The sequence below is a fragment of the Rana temporaria genome, chromosome 4, assembly GCF_905171775.1.
Source record: "Rana temporaria chromosome 4, aRanTem1.1, whole genome shotgun sequence".
Classification (NCBI taxonomy): Eukaryota; Metazoa; Chordata; class Amphibia; order Anura; family Ranidae; genus Rana; species Rana temporaria.
The window spans coordinates 56,594,491-56,611,058 of record NC_053492.1 but is presented as its reverse complement, the minus strand read 5'-3'; positions in this window follow the sequence as shown (position 1 = coordinate 56,611,058).

Genomic DNA, 16,568 nt, shown 5'->3' with positions numbered 1-16,568 from the left:
AAGGTGGTGAGTCAGCACGCTGCCGGTTTCCCATTAACAACGTCACATATGACAAAATGCATCTGGAGGAGGGTACGTGCTGATGTCGCCACGCTGTCTCACTAGGAGGACGGGAGTTTGTTTTGTAGCCGCCCGCTGCTTATTATAATGCGCAAATTTGAACCTTTAAAATGCAAGTTCAATATATTTTTTTTAATTGCACAATAAACTCGGAATAGACAATATCACGCTATGGTCAGTTTCTCTTTCTGGGTCCAAAGCTGAATATTATGATTACGGATATTATGGTGGTATCAGTGTGGGAATCAGTGCAACCATCTACCCAGGGTTTCCTAAGATCATCCGTGCAAGCAAAGGCCTGGGCTATAGCCACATGCCTGGTTTGCTTGAGTTTTGTATGTTGTGGCGGTGCACTTTGTGAAACAATCACTGTGGTGTCCACATTAGACAAATTCATCTCACCATTCCATTATTAAAACAAGCTATATGTTCTCCAATCAACTAACTGACTTTTTATTTTGGACTTAAGTAGCACGGCTTCTCGTATCTATCTAAGTAATGAATATTTGCAGTAACTGGGAAACTGCAAAGTTCAAAGTCATGGGCCACCCGAAGGGTGAGTATGTGGCATCTGCTTTTACAGGTGGGCTTTATTTTATTATTTACCTGGGAATGACAGGGTCACGTTAAAAAAATGAATAATTGATTTTACTGTGACATTAAAATGGTAAGATTACATAAGGTGTTCATGCTTGGGTTTAGATCTACTTTCATTCAGCTTTGCTGCTTTGTGAGTCTTACAGATTTAGAAAGGTTAATGGTATGAGACTACAATGGATGGAACCAAGGCTGCAAATAACAATACAAAGGGGTCCCTGATGGGTAATTTATCTTAGATCTTACAGATACATTTTCCTAACAATTGATTCTTTACAAGAAATTGTATATAATATTGTACAAGCTGGAAAGTCACATAGGACCATTCAAAAAGATGTCATGACAGCAACAAAAATCAACTTGACAGTCCATCAGATAGGCTTTTATTAATGCGAGGCTATTAGGAGGCGAGCTGTATTTTATTGACATGCTGTATGACACAGGTCAAGTCTTTAACCTGGCATAGTCTTCTGTGCAGTCCATGTGTTTGCTAGACAACATAATTTGCTATGACGGGTGTTCCAATCAATTTCCCCGTATTCAGCATGAAAAATGTGAGGACGCCTGGTGATCTCAATATTGCTGATATGGTAATAACATGTGGCTGCTAAGGCTTCTAACCCTGACACTTGTGACAAGGAGAGTTCCAGAATTCTTTTCAGCATCCCAGGAACTACAGGGATTTATGAAATTTAGAAAATTAAAAAATCCTCTATTTAATTTTGAATCAAAGTGCCCATTTACTACCATGCTCATATGCAGCCTTTAACTCCCTTTTCTACAAATTCCTGGGTTCTGGACATGTTCAGGGAATATACATCAACAGCTCAGAAAGGTCACACGTGATGAGGCAGCAGTAGCTGAGCAAGTGATCTGCAGCCAGGTTAGAGGCCCTCCACTGTCTGAACTGGCATTCTGGCAACCGGACCAGAGCCCAAAGGCATGCCGTTTCTACAGGAGACCAGAGTACTCCAGTTCTAGTGGTGTGCTGCTACGTTCTTGGATCCCTCCGGCTATTCAAATCACCACCATAACCAGAGCTATCCTGGTGTTCAATGAGAGGGACGCTGTTTAGGAGGGTAGTCTGAAGTAGCTGTGTTCTGTACTGTTTTACTGAAGAAGTAATTCTTAGACTCCCTATAGAGTCTTATAGAGAAGCATTGGAGTCATAAGTCAGGCCTCGACACTCTGCTTTGTCCCCCCCCCCCCCTTCCTGTGCCCCTAGTATGTGTTAGAGATTGGAGCTACACAGATGGTCAAAGTGAATCTTCTGTTAAACGGCTTCAGCTGTAAATTTTGAGCATGAATTACTCTATGGTCTCTGCAGCTACCAAGGTCACTAAGGGCTTATTTTTAATCTGATCTACTTCCATTTTAAAATATAAAAATATATGTGCAGTGCCTGGCTATTTTCAGAGCCGGTGCTATTCAGAGAGGTTCAGAGAGGTAGTTGACTTTGAACCTGTTATTTGGTTACATTTTGGGCCTCTGTTGTAGTTTGGCTGTACTGTTTGTGCATTCTGTCGTTGTCTGGGGTACTGAGTTCCACCCCAGGCCAACAGGTGGCAGCAGTGGGGTCAAGTGTAGTTGGATATCTCTTCCCGGCAGCCATTCAGGAGGGTTGATCGCCTCGCTGTGCATGCTGCGAAGGGGTATTTTAACGGGAGACGCCTTTGGTTCGGGGTCGCTTTGTTCCCGCCCTTGAGCTGGGCATTCATCCCACCACCCCCATGTGTGGCCCTCCTGGCCGGGGTGTGTGCATGTGTGTGTGTGTCGCAGTGTTCCTGGCTCCGGAACCACATTGGCCCGGAGTGCATTCATCCAGATTGTGGATCCAGTGAGTCGACTTGGTCCCTAATTTGCCAGATGGTCTTGGGCTGTCGGCAATGGCGTCCCTATGGGGGGCCAGAGGGGGCCCTGGCCCCCCAACATTATGCTGTGCCCCCCCTCAAAAAAAATAGTATTTTGCTCGGGGCCACCGCTGGAGTAACACAGTCCCCAGAGCGTCCCCCCTCCCGCTGCTCGCTGACACTGAATAATGCGAGTGCTCACACAACCACAGCCGCCCGATCTGCTCCTTCCCCTGCATTCTCATTGGCACGGAGAAGAGCGAGTTGCAGGAAGGACTCCACTAGCACTGTGGGGGGGGGGGAAGCCTTCATCTCAGTCACTGAAAAGTTACCTTAGGGTAGGAGAACCAGCCTGTAAATTCCGAGAGTGGTGACTGCAAGCTGAGCCGAGTGTCAGTCTATGACACTCTTTCACAGCCCAGTCCAGCCACCCCCCCCCACTCTCCTTACATACGAGCAGGGAGGAATACAGCTTCGCCTTCTCCTTCCAGTCCACACTATCCCGGCATGCTGTATCTGAAGAGAGGGAATGTGTGGGCAGGAAATATGAAAATCAGCAGCATTCCTGGCTGTGTGTGAATGATGCCTGAGATTCTAGCTTGGATCGTGGGTAAGTGTGTGCACTGCCGACTGCAGTACACTGTAATCACTGAACTGCATTATCTCCATCCCTTCTCTCCCCCATCTGTCTCCCTCCCCCTCTCCTTTTCTTTCAAGACATTCACAATTTACTTTCACTTTCAGTTAGGCAGATAATATATACAGTGCAAATTTCTTTCCTGCATCCACAGATTGCAGGAAAGAAACTTGCATAATTCCCCCATCAACACAGACAGTGGTGACAGGGGAATATCCCTCCTGCCCAGCAATTGTATTCTTCAGACAAACAGTGATTATCACTAGTGGCTACAGCAACCACTAGTGATAATCATAAGAGAATCTGCTCATTAATGGTTCGAATCTCAGCCAGTTCCTGCTGAACCAGCTGAGATTTAAACTGTCTATGGTTGGTCTTAGTTCTTAGGCAGCCCGTACATTGATGATCAATGTATGAAAAAAAGTGATCAATGAATGATCACTTTTTTTCATTCAACTATTAGGTTGAATGAAAAAAAAAAAAGAATGATCTAATTCCCCCATCTACACATTATAGGTGGATGGGGGAATCCTCCCAGTGTGGACCAGTGCTGAAACAAGCAGAGTTGCTGTCCTGTCCCGGCTATTCACAGCGCTGGTCTTTGTCTCCACGGCAGCGGGGGCAGCACATTGGAACGCAGTGCTGGTTACTTTATGGGGCTGATGTACAGGAAGGCCAGCACAATTTGTCGTTAGAGATGGGCAGGGCATGTTCAAAATTCCACATGCCAGAGCCTGCCAGGAAGCCCACACTGCACAGCTCCAATCACAGGCAGTGAGACATTTCCCGGTTCCGCAGCTCTGCACAGATCAGGAAATGTCTCACTGGCTGTGATTAGCACTGTGGAGTGTTGGCTTCCTGGCGGGATCGGGCATGTGGGATTTCAAACACACCCGAGCCCATCTCTATTGGTTGTAGACAGTTGAGCTCCCTGTAGGTTGCTTAGCAGCAGTGGAGCCTTCTCTGACATGCTGATCGGGATGCAATCCAGGTGATGTTCCCAGTCAAATCCTAGTGTTAAATATCAGTGATTTTATTGATCAAAGCCCACACTTTACAGGCATAGAGCCCACATGGCTGCTGATCATACGGTTGATTATATATATATATATATATATATATATATATATATATGTGGTTGTATTCTTGATGCTAATAAATACTGTGTTTATTAGATCTGACTGGGAGCATCACCTGGATCACATCCCGATCAGCATGTCAGAGAAGATTATACAGCATTGTTGCTGCTAGGTGACCAGCTGGGGGCTTGGCTCTCTATAACCAATAGTGCCAGCCTTCCCCCTGCATGCACCCATAATGTCAACATTGGGAGTCACGTTGTCGCGGCTCCAGCCACTCACATGCATGTAAATGTGAGAATTCAAGCCTCTGCAGTGCTCCATCGATGTGAAGATGTAGTCTCTGAATACTCACCTACCAATCTCTTAATACTTCCTAGAATACTGATCTAATGTAAATATCCTAAATGGCTGGAGCCTATACCCAACCCCTATATAGTATACTGCAATACTATAATAGCAGACATACAGCAATGGTCTAATAGGTACAGATATGATAAGTAAAACAAACCTTTTACACCAGACTCTGGTAAAGATGAATCTTCCACTGTTCTGACGTCACTGTCACCATCAGTGTGTTCACCTATTTGTTTTTTCTAGGCTTGAATCACCAAACTTTAGTCTTCTCTTCTTGCACTTCCCTTTAAAAAAACAAACAAAAGGGTGTTGAAACATTTTGGGATGTGAATTACAAATGTGTTTGTACATGCTAGGGTACCTACACATTATCTTCTGTGCTGTCATCATTTTCTTCTTGCTCCAAAGAGGTATTTGGCAGATTAGTATGGCTTCTTGTTTGCATCTCTCTCTTTTTGGCTCTATACTTTAAATGTTGTCCTGTAATAAGAGGAAATAAAAGAGAGAAATGTTAAATTCCACAACAATTTAGAGGTCATACATGCATAGACACTATTATAACATTGCTTCCATCCATTGTTTTTACCTCGCATATCCCTAAAATAGATTCTTTTTTAAAGGGGTTGTAAAGCTTCGTGTTTTTTCACCTTATCCTACGCATTAAGGTGAAAAAACACCTTGCAGTCACCGCTGACACCCCCCCCCCCCCAGCCACCGTTTTACTTACCTGAGCCCCGAATCTCCTGCATTGTCCGAGGATGAAAGGCGTCCGTGATTGGCGGAACACTGAACACAGTGGGCCAGATTCAGATAGGAGATACGACGGCGTATCTCCTGATACACCGTCGTATCTCTAAGGCCGGCCGGTCGTATCTATGCGACTGATTCATAGAATCAGTTACGCATAGATATCCCTTAAGATCCGCCAGGTGTAAGTGACTTACACTGTCGGATCTTAGGCTGCAATTCCAGGACCGGCCGCTAGGTGGCGCTTCCGTGTCTTTTACGCGTCAAATATGCAAATGAGCATTTACGCCGATTCAGAAACGAACGACCGCCCGGCGCTTTTTTTTTTTACGTCGTTTGCGTTCGGCTTTTTCCGGCGGAAAGTTACCCCTGCTACAGCAGGGGTAAGTGCGGCGTATCCTATGTTAAGTATAGCTGTCGTTCCCGCGCCGAGTTTTGAATTTTTTACATCGTTTGCGTAAGTCGTTCGCAAATACGGCCGGACGTTATTTACGTTAACGTCGAAACCAATGACATCCTTGCGACGTCATTTTGAGCAATGCATGCTGGGAAAATTTGCGGACGGCGCATGCGCTGTTGGATTGGCGCGGGGACGCGCCTGATTTAAATAGTACACTCCCCCTAGCCGCGGAATTTGAATTCCGCCGGGGGATTTTTGATACGCCGCCGCAAGTTTTGAGGTAAGTGCTTTCTGAATTAAGCACTCGCCTCAAAAACTTGCGGCGGCGGATCGTAAATCAGATAGGTTACGCGGATCTAAAGATCCGCTAACCTATCTGAATCCGGCCCAGTGTCTGCTGGGAAACTGAGTCCGAGGATCAGAGAACGTCCGTGATAGGTGGAACTGTGTCTGCTGAGAAACGCCTATCACGGAAGGGACAAGGAGGAGACCGCGACTTTTAATCAATGGACGCCCGCAGCCTGTCAATAATTTCAGGTACACTGACTCGAGTATAAGCCTAAAAAAGGGGCTGAAAAACTTGGCTTATACTCGAGAATATATGGTATATGCATTTTTAACCTAATGTTTTATGTCATTTTTGAACTATATGTTTACAGTGTATGTCATATAAATAAAAACTGGTGATAAAGGATTTCCAAAGTAAATTGGGTTATGTAAAGAGATAGCGCAGCTTTAGCATCCTGTTTCCTGGCTTCCTTTGACAGAATTTTTAGACTGAACCATCTGATCAGGGGGGTGAGTCACTCAGATAAATCATTCCTCTTATGCTCTAATTTGCAATTTTAGCTACAAGATTTCCTACTCTCAAGAGTTTTACAGCAGACTGCTAGCATTCCCTTGAAAAATGAAAAGAGACTAAAGTTCCATCTGCTGGAACCAATGCAAAATATTAAATGCAATATCTAGCATTTACCCGATTAAAAGAAAAAAGAAAGACATTTTATAAAGTCAAAAGACTGGTAAAAAGACAGAGGAGAACAGGAGTTCCATTTACCACGGCCACAGATGCCTAAAAAACCATGGTGGGGCAATAAGCATATTGAGACCTTGACTCATATTGAGGTAAAATAAAAAGGAGTGATTTGCAGCACAAACCAGACCTCTGTTTTGGATGACTTCCTTCTGATAATTTCAAGGCTTGTGATTTACTGTTTTCTGGTCAGTTTGAACCCCATGGGGAGGGAGACTCACGGGGTGTGGATCTGGGTGTAAGGTGCATGCTCATATTTGTCTTACTAGGACCACCGCTTATCTTCAGAACTGTACTCCCAAAGTGTTATCCTTCTATCCCTAATATGATCAGACGGACCTATAAAAGTTGGTCAGGTTTAAAATGGACTGACAGGAGTGCTGCTACAGTATGGGATTTGCACAGTGCTTCAGGACAGGATTTTCCCCGACCATAATAATCTAACATGTTCAAAATCTCTATAGATTTGCTTTAACCACTTTAGCCCCGGAGGATTTGGCTGCCCAATGACCATTTTTTTGCGATTCGGCACTGTGTCGCTTTAAATGACAATTGCCCGGTAGTGCGACGTGGCACCCAAACAAAATGTACTTCCTTTTTTTCCCACCAATAGAGCTTTCCTTTGGTGGTATTTGATCACCTCTGCGATTATTATTTTTTGCTCTAAAAACAAAAAAAGAGCGAAAATGTGTAAAAAGCTATATTTTTTACTTAATGTTATAATAAATATCCTCAACAAATATATATATATATATATATATATATATATATATATATATATATAAATAAATAAATAAATGTCCTCAGTTTAGGCCGATATGTTTTCTTCTACATATATTATTGGTAACAAAAATCGCAATAAGCGTATATTGATTGGTTTATAGCGTCCACAAAATAGGGGATAGATTATGGCATTTTTATTAATATTGTTTTTTTACTAGTAATGGCGGCGATCTGCGTTTTTTTTTTTTTGCGTGACTGCAACATTATGATGGACACATCGGACACTTTTGACGCTATTTTGGGACCATTGTCATTTATACAGCGATCAGTGCTATACAATTGCACTGATTACTATGTAAATGACACTGGCAGGGAAGGGGTTAAACACTAGGGGCAAGAAAAGGGTTAAGTGTGTCCTAGGGAGCGATTTTAACTGTGGGGGATGGGCTACCAGTGACGACACGACAGTGATCACTGCTCCCGATGACAGGGAGCAGTAGATCACTGTCCTGTCACTAGGCAGAACAGGGAAATGCCTTGTTTACATAGGCATCTCCCCGTTCTGCTGCTCCGTGAGACAATCGCGGGCACCCGGCAGACATCAAGTCCACGGGACCCGTGGGCTAGGGTGACCACATTTCCAAACTACCTTTCAGGGACACCCCCCTTCCCAAAAAAAAGGAATGTGCTGTAACGAATCACAGCACGGTGATTGGACACAAGAGGCGGGATTCATGATTTCTCCAATCACAAGCAGAGGCGGGGACTGTGCTCCTCCATGCATTTCCGGACAGGACAAGTACTGTCAGTGAGTAAAGTGGTGATGTGACAGCCTTTTTTGGGGGCATTAGTTAGGCTTGGGGGGTGACTGTGTCAGTTTCATTCCGGGACACTGTATTGTCCTGGAATGAAGGTGCCCGGGACAGACCTGCAAAGTGCGGGACTGTCCCAGGCAATCCGGGACACGTGGTCACCCTACTGCGGGCATCAGGGGTCAAGTCCTGGGGAAAAAAGTGTGGGAACTCCCACCCAAGTTCCACTCCCCCACCAAAAAAAAAAAGTGATACGCTCATATGCATAATTACTAAACCACATGTTTTTTTTTTTTTTCGATCCACTGTACCTTAGTAATCCTTTATGTTACTGGCCGCTTCCTGTATATGGATTCATCGGGTAGTGTGCGGGTATTCCGTCACTTCCTCGATGCCGCAATGTCTCCTGGGAGCTTTTGTCATTGTTCCCAGGAGACATAGCGGAGGTCTGCCGCGAGTTATGGCGGGATTTAGAAAGAACTTGCTTCACTTGCCGCTTAGTGAAGATTTGGCTCAGGCGGCTCGGCTGCTCTAGTCCTGCAAAGGGAACCGAGTTCCTGCTGTGAAAAAAGTGCAGGAACTCCTTTCCCACACGTTCCCGTAGGACTTGAGCCCTGGCGGGCATGCTCACTGAGCATGCGGCAAGGGAGCAAATTTAAAGGTACGTCCCTTTGTGCAGCCTTCCATTCTGCCGACCTATATGTACTTGCGGCGGTCGGTAAGTGGTTAAGCCTCTCACAACTTCTTAAATTCTGATTCCTGTCATCTGACTGTTGGCTGGAGGGAGGAACTCAGCTCATTCTATAAACATCCCAGACATCAGATGGAAGTTAGATATTCTGGTAAAACCCAATCACCAAATATCATTAGTACAAAGACCTTCTAATGCTTTTCCTTGAAAGGAAATGAAACTCGCGAAATCAAAATAGTTTGAACTTCCATATGGCATGCTTGTCTTGGGCTAGAGAAGTCATGGTCAGGATCATACCAAAAAATGGTTATTTTTTGGTCACAGTTTTGCTAAATCTTAAACAGGTGGTACTTGACCCAAAACAAATGATCAAAGATTTACCCATCTGCATCTCTTACTTGTTGGAGGTGCGATGAACAAGTAGGTAATCTCTACCATACCCTATGGACCAGCAAAAACCTACTCAGTTTTTGGAACTCTGTATCCTCCTTCATAGCTACTATTTCCGGAAACTTAATAGAACTAACTCCCGCTATGGAATTATTGCGAATAAATCTCGAGATATACCCTACAAATATCAGAACAATTGTAGCACATACTCTAATAGCAGCAAGACTGGCTATGTCAAGCATGTGGAAATTTACAGATACTCCTAATCTAACAAATGTAATCACCAGACTGAACACCCAAGCACAATATGAACTTTTATTAGCGTATAAACTACTCTACAAATATTTTCAAAAATGAAACTTCTGCTTATTCAGTTCCTCCCCCCCTCCGGTGTCACATTTGGCACCTTTCAGGGGGAGGGGGGAGCATATACCTGTCTAATCCAGGTATTTGCCCCCACTTCCGGGGATAGATCGCCACGGAATCTGTGGCGATTTATGCCATGTCCAGCCCCTTCTCAGCCCCCCCCCCCCCCCCGCTGTCTTCTAGGAGACACACAGATCCCAGAAGACAGCAGGGACCAGTCAGGATGTGCAGCTAGACTCGCGCATGCGCATTAGGGAACCAGGCTGTGCAGCCGCAAGGCTTCCCTTACAGAAGATCCCGGCACCTCCACCTGAGGGACAGGTCAGCTTCGGGTGAAGACATTGCGGGCGCCCTGGACAGGTAAGTGTCCTTATGTTAACTGTCAGCAGCAGCAGTATGTGTAGCTGCTGACTTAAATTTTTTTTTTTTTTTGGGCGGACCGCCGCTTTAATCAAAAGTTTGAGTTACTAGCATACTATGTGTGGTAGAACTCCTCCTTTCTTCCTTAACGGTGGATATAAAAACTTTGGCGAGCAATCTCTGCCCACAGTTTGTTCCCATTAGGGGTGGGCAGAAATTGATTACCAAGAGCAATTATAATACCTTGTACTTAAAGCGGGATTCCGGGCATAGATTTTTTAATTTTTTTTTGCAATCCACAATACATTACATTCAATATTCTTTTACAATTTACATAAAACAGTGTAAACACTTACCTGATATCTGCTCAGCGATCTTGTGGTCGTTTTCATGTTAGCTGTGGGCATGAGAAGCCCAGTTCCTGTGTCTTTCTGGATTTCCCTAGAGAGGTGCATGCTGGGATTTTTAGGCACAGTAATGCCCAGAGACTCCTTTGAAAGGAGTGTCATCATTTCCCAGGAGGCAATGGGGTCTTACGACAGGAAGTTGAACCACCGCAGACTAGGAACTAGGCAGATTACGAAATATAATAGGAATATACTAGGAACTACAGACTAGGAACTAGCCATGTACATGTGAGTAAAAAATGTTTTTTTACAATTATTTTTTTTTTACATTAAAGGCAAGCTGTTAATAAAAAGTTTGGGCCAGATTCACAAATGAGATACGACGGCGTTTCTCCTGATACGCCGTCGTATCTCTGTTTCTATCTATGCGACCGATTCATAGAATCAGTTACGCATAGATATCCCTAAGATCCGACAGGTGTAATTGTTTTACACTGTCGGATCTTAGGATGCAGTACCGCGGCCGCCGCTGGGGGGAGTTTGCGTCGTAAACCAGCGTCGGGTATGCAAATTAGGAGTTACGGCGCATCCACAACGGTTTTTCGCGTTCGCTACGTCGCCGCTAGTCTAGTTTCCCGTTGCAAAGTTAGTCGTTTTTTTTGGTGCCCTAACTTTAGTCAGCAAGTGTATTGCTGTCTAAAGTATGGCCGTCGTTCCCGTGTCGAAATTCAAAATTTAACGTCGTTTGCGTAAGCCGTCCGGGAATACGGAAGTACGCTACGCGCATCGCCGTTCAAAAAAATGACGTCACGGCGCGCAAAGCACGGCGGGAGTTAAGAAACGGAGCATGCGCAGTAGGTCCGGCGCGGGAGCGTGCCTAATTTAAATGGCACACACCCATTTAAATTGGCCCGCCTTGCGCCGGCGTAGTTTTCATCGCAAGTGCTTGGTGAATCAGGCACTTGCGATGAAAAATTGTGGCGGTGTAACGTATCTACGATACGTTACGCCGCTGCGATTCTACGTGAATCTGGCCCATTGTTTTTAGGGTGGAACTCCGCTTTAATCACTTCTTTTTTTTTTTTTCAAATATATATTTTATTAAGAAAGCACACATGGAGAAATTCCAACATTACAACAGGGACATACATGTCCATAAAAAATAAGTACAGAGGGGTTATGTATACATTTCAATCAGCATTGCAGAGTGACACTATACCTAGACACACTTAAAGATGAGTCATATCGACATGCATGTTGCGAACTATATCAATATGAATAACATCAAAGAGCCAGAACCTCCCCGTGCTCAATTTTATCTTAGATAGAAGTAAAGGTGAGATCTAGTGTAGCAGAGAGAAAAGGAAGAGGAGGAATAGGAGAAAAAAGGGGGGGGGGGAAGGATGGAATGGGGGATACAGACAGGGCGAGGGTAGGGAGTAGATGACACCACTCCTGACCAATGCAAAATCAGGACCCTCGTAGGGATGCTCCCTCGTCTGAGAAAATAAAAACATTCCAGATACCCCAGACCTCAGTAAAGGCCTCATGTTTATGTTGCGCAGTCAGAATCAAATCCTCCATCTGTTTTGTTTCCTCCACCTTCCGCAACCAGCACCCAACCGACGGCGGGCACTGCTGCTTCCAGTGGAGGGGGATGCACGCCTTGGCGGCATTCACAAGGTGACATACTAACGATTTTTTGTAGGACTTAACCGACATCGTCGACAGGTGCAGTAAAAAGAACGACGCGTCGTCCGGGATCACATACTCCGTAAACGTCTGTGTGACACGGCGAACCTCCGCCCAGAAACTCGCCAGTTTTGGGCAGGACCAGAAAATGTGTAGTAATGAGCCCGCCTCCACCCCGCACCGCCAGCAGCGGTCCGACGTAGAGGGGAAACACTTGTGCAACCTGGTGGGCGTGAGGTACCATCTGGAGAAGAGTTTAAAGTTAGTTTCCTGAAGTCTGGTGCAGGAGGAGGACTTTATAGCTAAGGTGATGATGCGTTGCCTCTGCGCCACTGAGAACGTCCGGTTAAGGTCTGATTCCCATCTCTCTAGGCAGCGCAAGTTAGGTTGTGTGGGGGGTGAGTTTAGGAGCGAGTACATTTGTGAGAGGGTCTGTGATGCCGGTCCAGTCCCCGAGCAACATTCCTCAAAGGTCGTCAGTGGACGTGAGAACTTTTGCGGGTCAGGGATAGAGTGAAGGAAGTGGTGCAGCCGCACCGCGTTCCAAAAGGGGAGATTGTATCCACCCGTGGAGTCCGTCAATTCAGTCAACGAAGCCCAGCGTCCCAATGTCACAAACCTAGACGCCTGCTCCCAACCCTTCTCCCTCAAACCCGAATATTCCGCCAGGTGGAGACCCGGCAAGAAGTCCGGGTGACCGAGGATCGGGAAAAGCGGCGAGGACGCGGACGTCAGAAGCGCCCTCATGGTCACACGGGAGCTTAGTCTCAATGTGATACCTATCAGTGGGTGAGATTTCAGCCCCGGGGGGAGACCGCCAATGCACCACAGCGCGCTTTTAAAAGGGATCACGGTCTGGGATTGTTCAATTTGAGTCCAAAGTTTATGTGACACGTTTCGTCCCCAGTCTATTATTCTGCATAAATGGGCTGCTTGTTGGTACCGTCTGATGTCTGGCACAGCTAGGCCTCCGCTCTGCTTAGGCAGAGACATTTGGGTTTTGTTCAATCTGGGCTTTTTCTGAGCCCAGATAAAACGTGTAAAGAGGCCCTGTACTTGTTTTAGGAAGGAAGCAGGAATCTGGATGGGAAGTGCCTGGAACAGGTACAAGAATTTGTGGAGAATGCACATCTTTATGAGGTTACATCTGCCAAACCAAGAGTGTAGTCCTTTATGCCATTTGTCAAGCAGGGAGCGGGCCGTAACCAACAGTGGAGGGAAGTTAAGAGTAAATGTCTTTGACAAGTCAGCCGGGATTAACGTTCCTAAATATTTGAGGGCCGTGTCGGTCCACTGAAAGGGAAAACTCGCTTGTATAGCTGAGATACGCTGTGGGGTGATAGCCACCCCCATCGCCTCTGACTTGGAGTAGTTTATTTTGAGGTTCGAGATGGCTCCGTATGTGTGGAATTCTTTCAGTAAATTCGGCAGAGAGATTGTTGGGTTCGTCAGGGAAAAAAGGAGGTCATCAGCATAAGCATAGACCTTGCATTGCAAGGTCCCCGCTGAGAGACCTTGAATGTCGGGGTTCAATCTTATTCTGCACAAGAAGGGTTCTAGAGAGAGGGCAAATAGAAGAGGGGACAGCGGGCAACCCTGTCTCGTGCCGTTCATGATAGGGAATGGGTCCGACAAAAGTCTGTTCACTTTTACTTGGGCCGTCGGGTTGGAGTATATCCCCCTATCCAGGACATCATCCTCCCCCCCAACCCAATGTGTCGGAGGACAGAGAACATGAATTTCCAGTTGACTCTGTCAGTACCGAGGCCGAAAAGGCATTTGACAAAAACACAAGGGATGTGGTGTGTGTTTGCCAGGTGGACCAGGTTGAGGACCTTGATGGTGTTGTCTCTGGCTTCCCTTGTGGGGATGAAACCCACCTGATCGAGATGAGACAGGGACTGGAGATGGTGCGCCAAGCGGGTGGAGAGGATTTTGGTGAATAACTTCAAATCGGTATTCAAGAGGGAGATGGGCCTATAACTCCCACAGGAACCTGCGTCTTTACCCTCCTTATGAATCAATGTGATATGAGCTTTTAGGGTGTCCCTAGGAAACTGCGAACCCCCACCTATTACATTAAAGGAGACCATACGCGGGCCTAGAATCGGGAGAAGGGATTTGTAGTACTGGACAGTGAAGCCGTCCGGGCCTGGGGCCTTATTCGGCTTCATAGATCCCAGAGCAAGCTGGAGTTCTTCCAGCGTGATCGGGGCCTCAAGGTCCTCCAGGGCCTCCGGGGAAAGGGACGGCATTTGTGAAGTCAATATTTATTCGTCTATGTCCGCTTGTGGCGGGTCTCTGTTTGGCAGGTTATAAAGTGAGTGGTAAAAGTCCCTGAACTCTCGGGAAATGTGTTGCGGCAGTGTAACCCTACCTCCCCCCTGGCCAGCAATGTGGGGGATATAGGCCGCCGATTTTTGTTCCTTGACCGATTTGGCCAATACCCTGCCGCATTTGTTGCCCGACTCATAGCCTATTTTCCGGCAGATCTGTACCGCCGCTTTCGCCCTATAGAGGAGAAGGTCCGTAATTTGTTTGCGTAGGGCCCCCAATTCTGTCTCCCGCTCAGGCGTGGGCCTATGTTTGTGTAGCGATTCCGCTGCATGAAGTTTAGAAAGCAATGCAGCGAGTTGGGCATTGCGTTCTCTCTTGATGCGTGCACCATGTCTGATGAGGACACCTCGTATCACAGACTTGTGGGCCTCCCAGAGCGAACCAGGGTCGCAATCTTGGGTATCGTTTTCCCGGAAATACAGGGGAAGCTCGCTCGAGACATCCGCCAGGACCTCCGGGGTCTGGAGGAGGCTCTCATTGAGACGCCAGAACCTAGGTCTAGTTGAGGCGCCTACATCTAAGGTGTACGTTAGGTAAATGGGTGCGTGGTCCGACCAGGTAATGTGGCCAATCGACGATTCGGACACCGCGTGGAGCTGGTTGTGTGGGATCAGGAAGAAGTCAATTCTGGAGTACAATTTATGGGGTGCGGAGTAATACGTGTAATCCCGTTCCGTGGGGTGCTGCAGACGCCAAACATCTATTTGGCGCGCTTTGTGTAGGGCAGTGGCTATCCTTTTTCTTTGCGCCGGGGGTATCGTCGAGCTTCCAGATGAGGTGTCAGAGGGAGGAATCAAGGGGGCGTTAAAATCTCCGCCGAGAATCAACTGGCCCTCCATGAAGTCCGATAATTTATCTAGGGTGGAAGAGATAAATTTGGCCTGTTGGTCATTCGGGGCATAAATTGTCGCTAGAGTGAGTAATGTGGTGCCCACCAGGCCCTTCAGGAAGACGAACCGTCCTCCGGGGTCTATCAGTTACGCCTGGCATTTCCATGGCACTTTGTTAGAAATCAGAATGGTAGCACCCTTGGATTTAGCTGTGGGGTTGGTGGAGTGGTAAGTCAGTGGAAATAGTCTACTTTTTAAAATGGGCAGTTTGTCATGTTTGAAATGAGTCTCCTGGATGAAGGCGACATCCGCGTGGGACCCCTTCAAATCAGTGAGGAGCATGCGCCTCTTTTCAGGTGTGTTCAGGCCTCTGGCATTCAAAGATACCACCCGAATGGAATCCATCGCCCTGTCTATAAGGAGGGGGGAAGGGGGGGGAGGCGGTAGTAGGAGAGGGAGAGTAGAGGGGAGAGAGAGGTGGGGGAATAGAGGGTAGGGAGAAAGGGGGGGAGAGAGAGGGGTGGTGGCTTGAAGCCCAAGCACCTCTTTTAGAAGGGGATTAGTACAGTCAAAAGACCTACAAAAGTGAGTAGGTGTGGTACACTAAAAGAAATGGGCACAATTGTGCCTAGACACTCACCAGAACAAAAGCTGGTATTGGAGTGTCGTCCTAAGTGGGGGATTAGAAAGAGACAGCCAGTGAGAGGTCCACCGGCCACCCCCGGTCACCCCGCCTCCCAAGAGAGGGAGAGCATTTAATAACATAAATCAGATAAGTACACCATAACATGCATGCAAAAGAAAACATACTAACAGCAGGCAAGCGCTATTATTAACATATTTAAACCGTTATATTGCACAGATGAGAATAAGCAGTTAAACTTTGAACCATCAAAATAGCCCGAACCATTCCCCCCTCCTCCCGCTGGGGTCCGCCCGCTTAACCTCCTTCTAGGTCTATGAACATAGCACCCCTCAGTCACCGGGGGGGCAAAGAAGGGCCCGCCGTCAGGGCATCATGGTCATCCTTCACAAAGCCAACCCGCACCCCCCTCCCCCAGGGCACCCCAGCATGTCTCCTCCTCCCGATCAGCGCCCCATAACCAAGGGCTAAAACGAGTCAGCGGCTAAGCCTGAGTCCATATCAGGACACGACCGGGAGGGATCGCTAGGCATAGTCTCTACCGGTTGGAGGTCTCCGGAAACGGTGAGCGCGTCTAGCCGTGAGCTCAAAGTCAGGTCTCCTGCATATCACCCGTA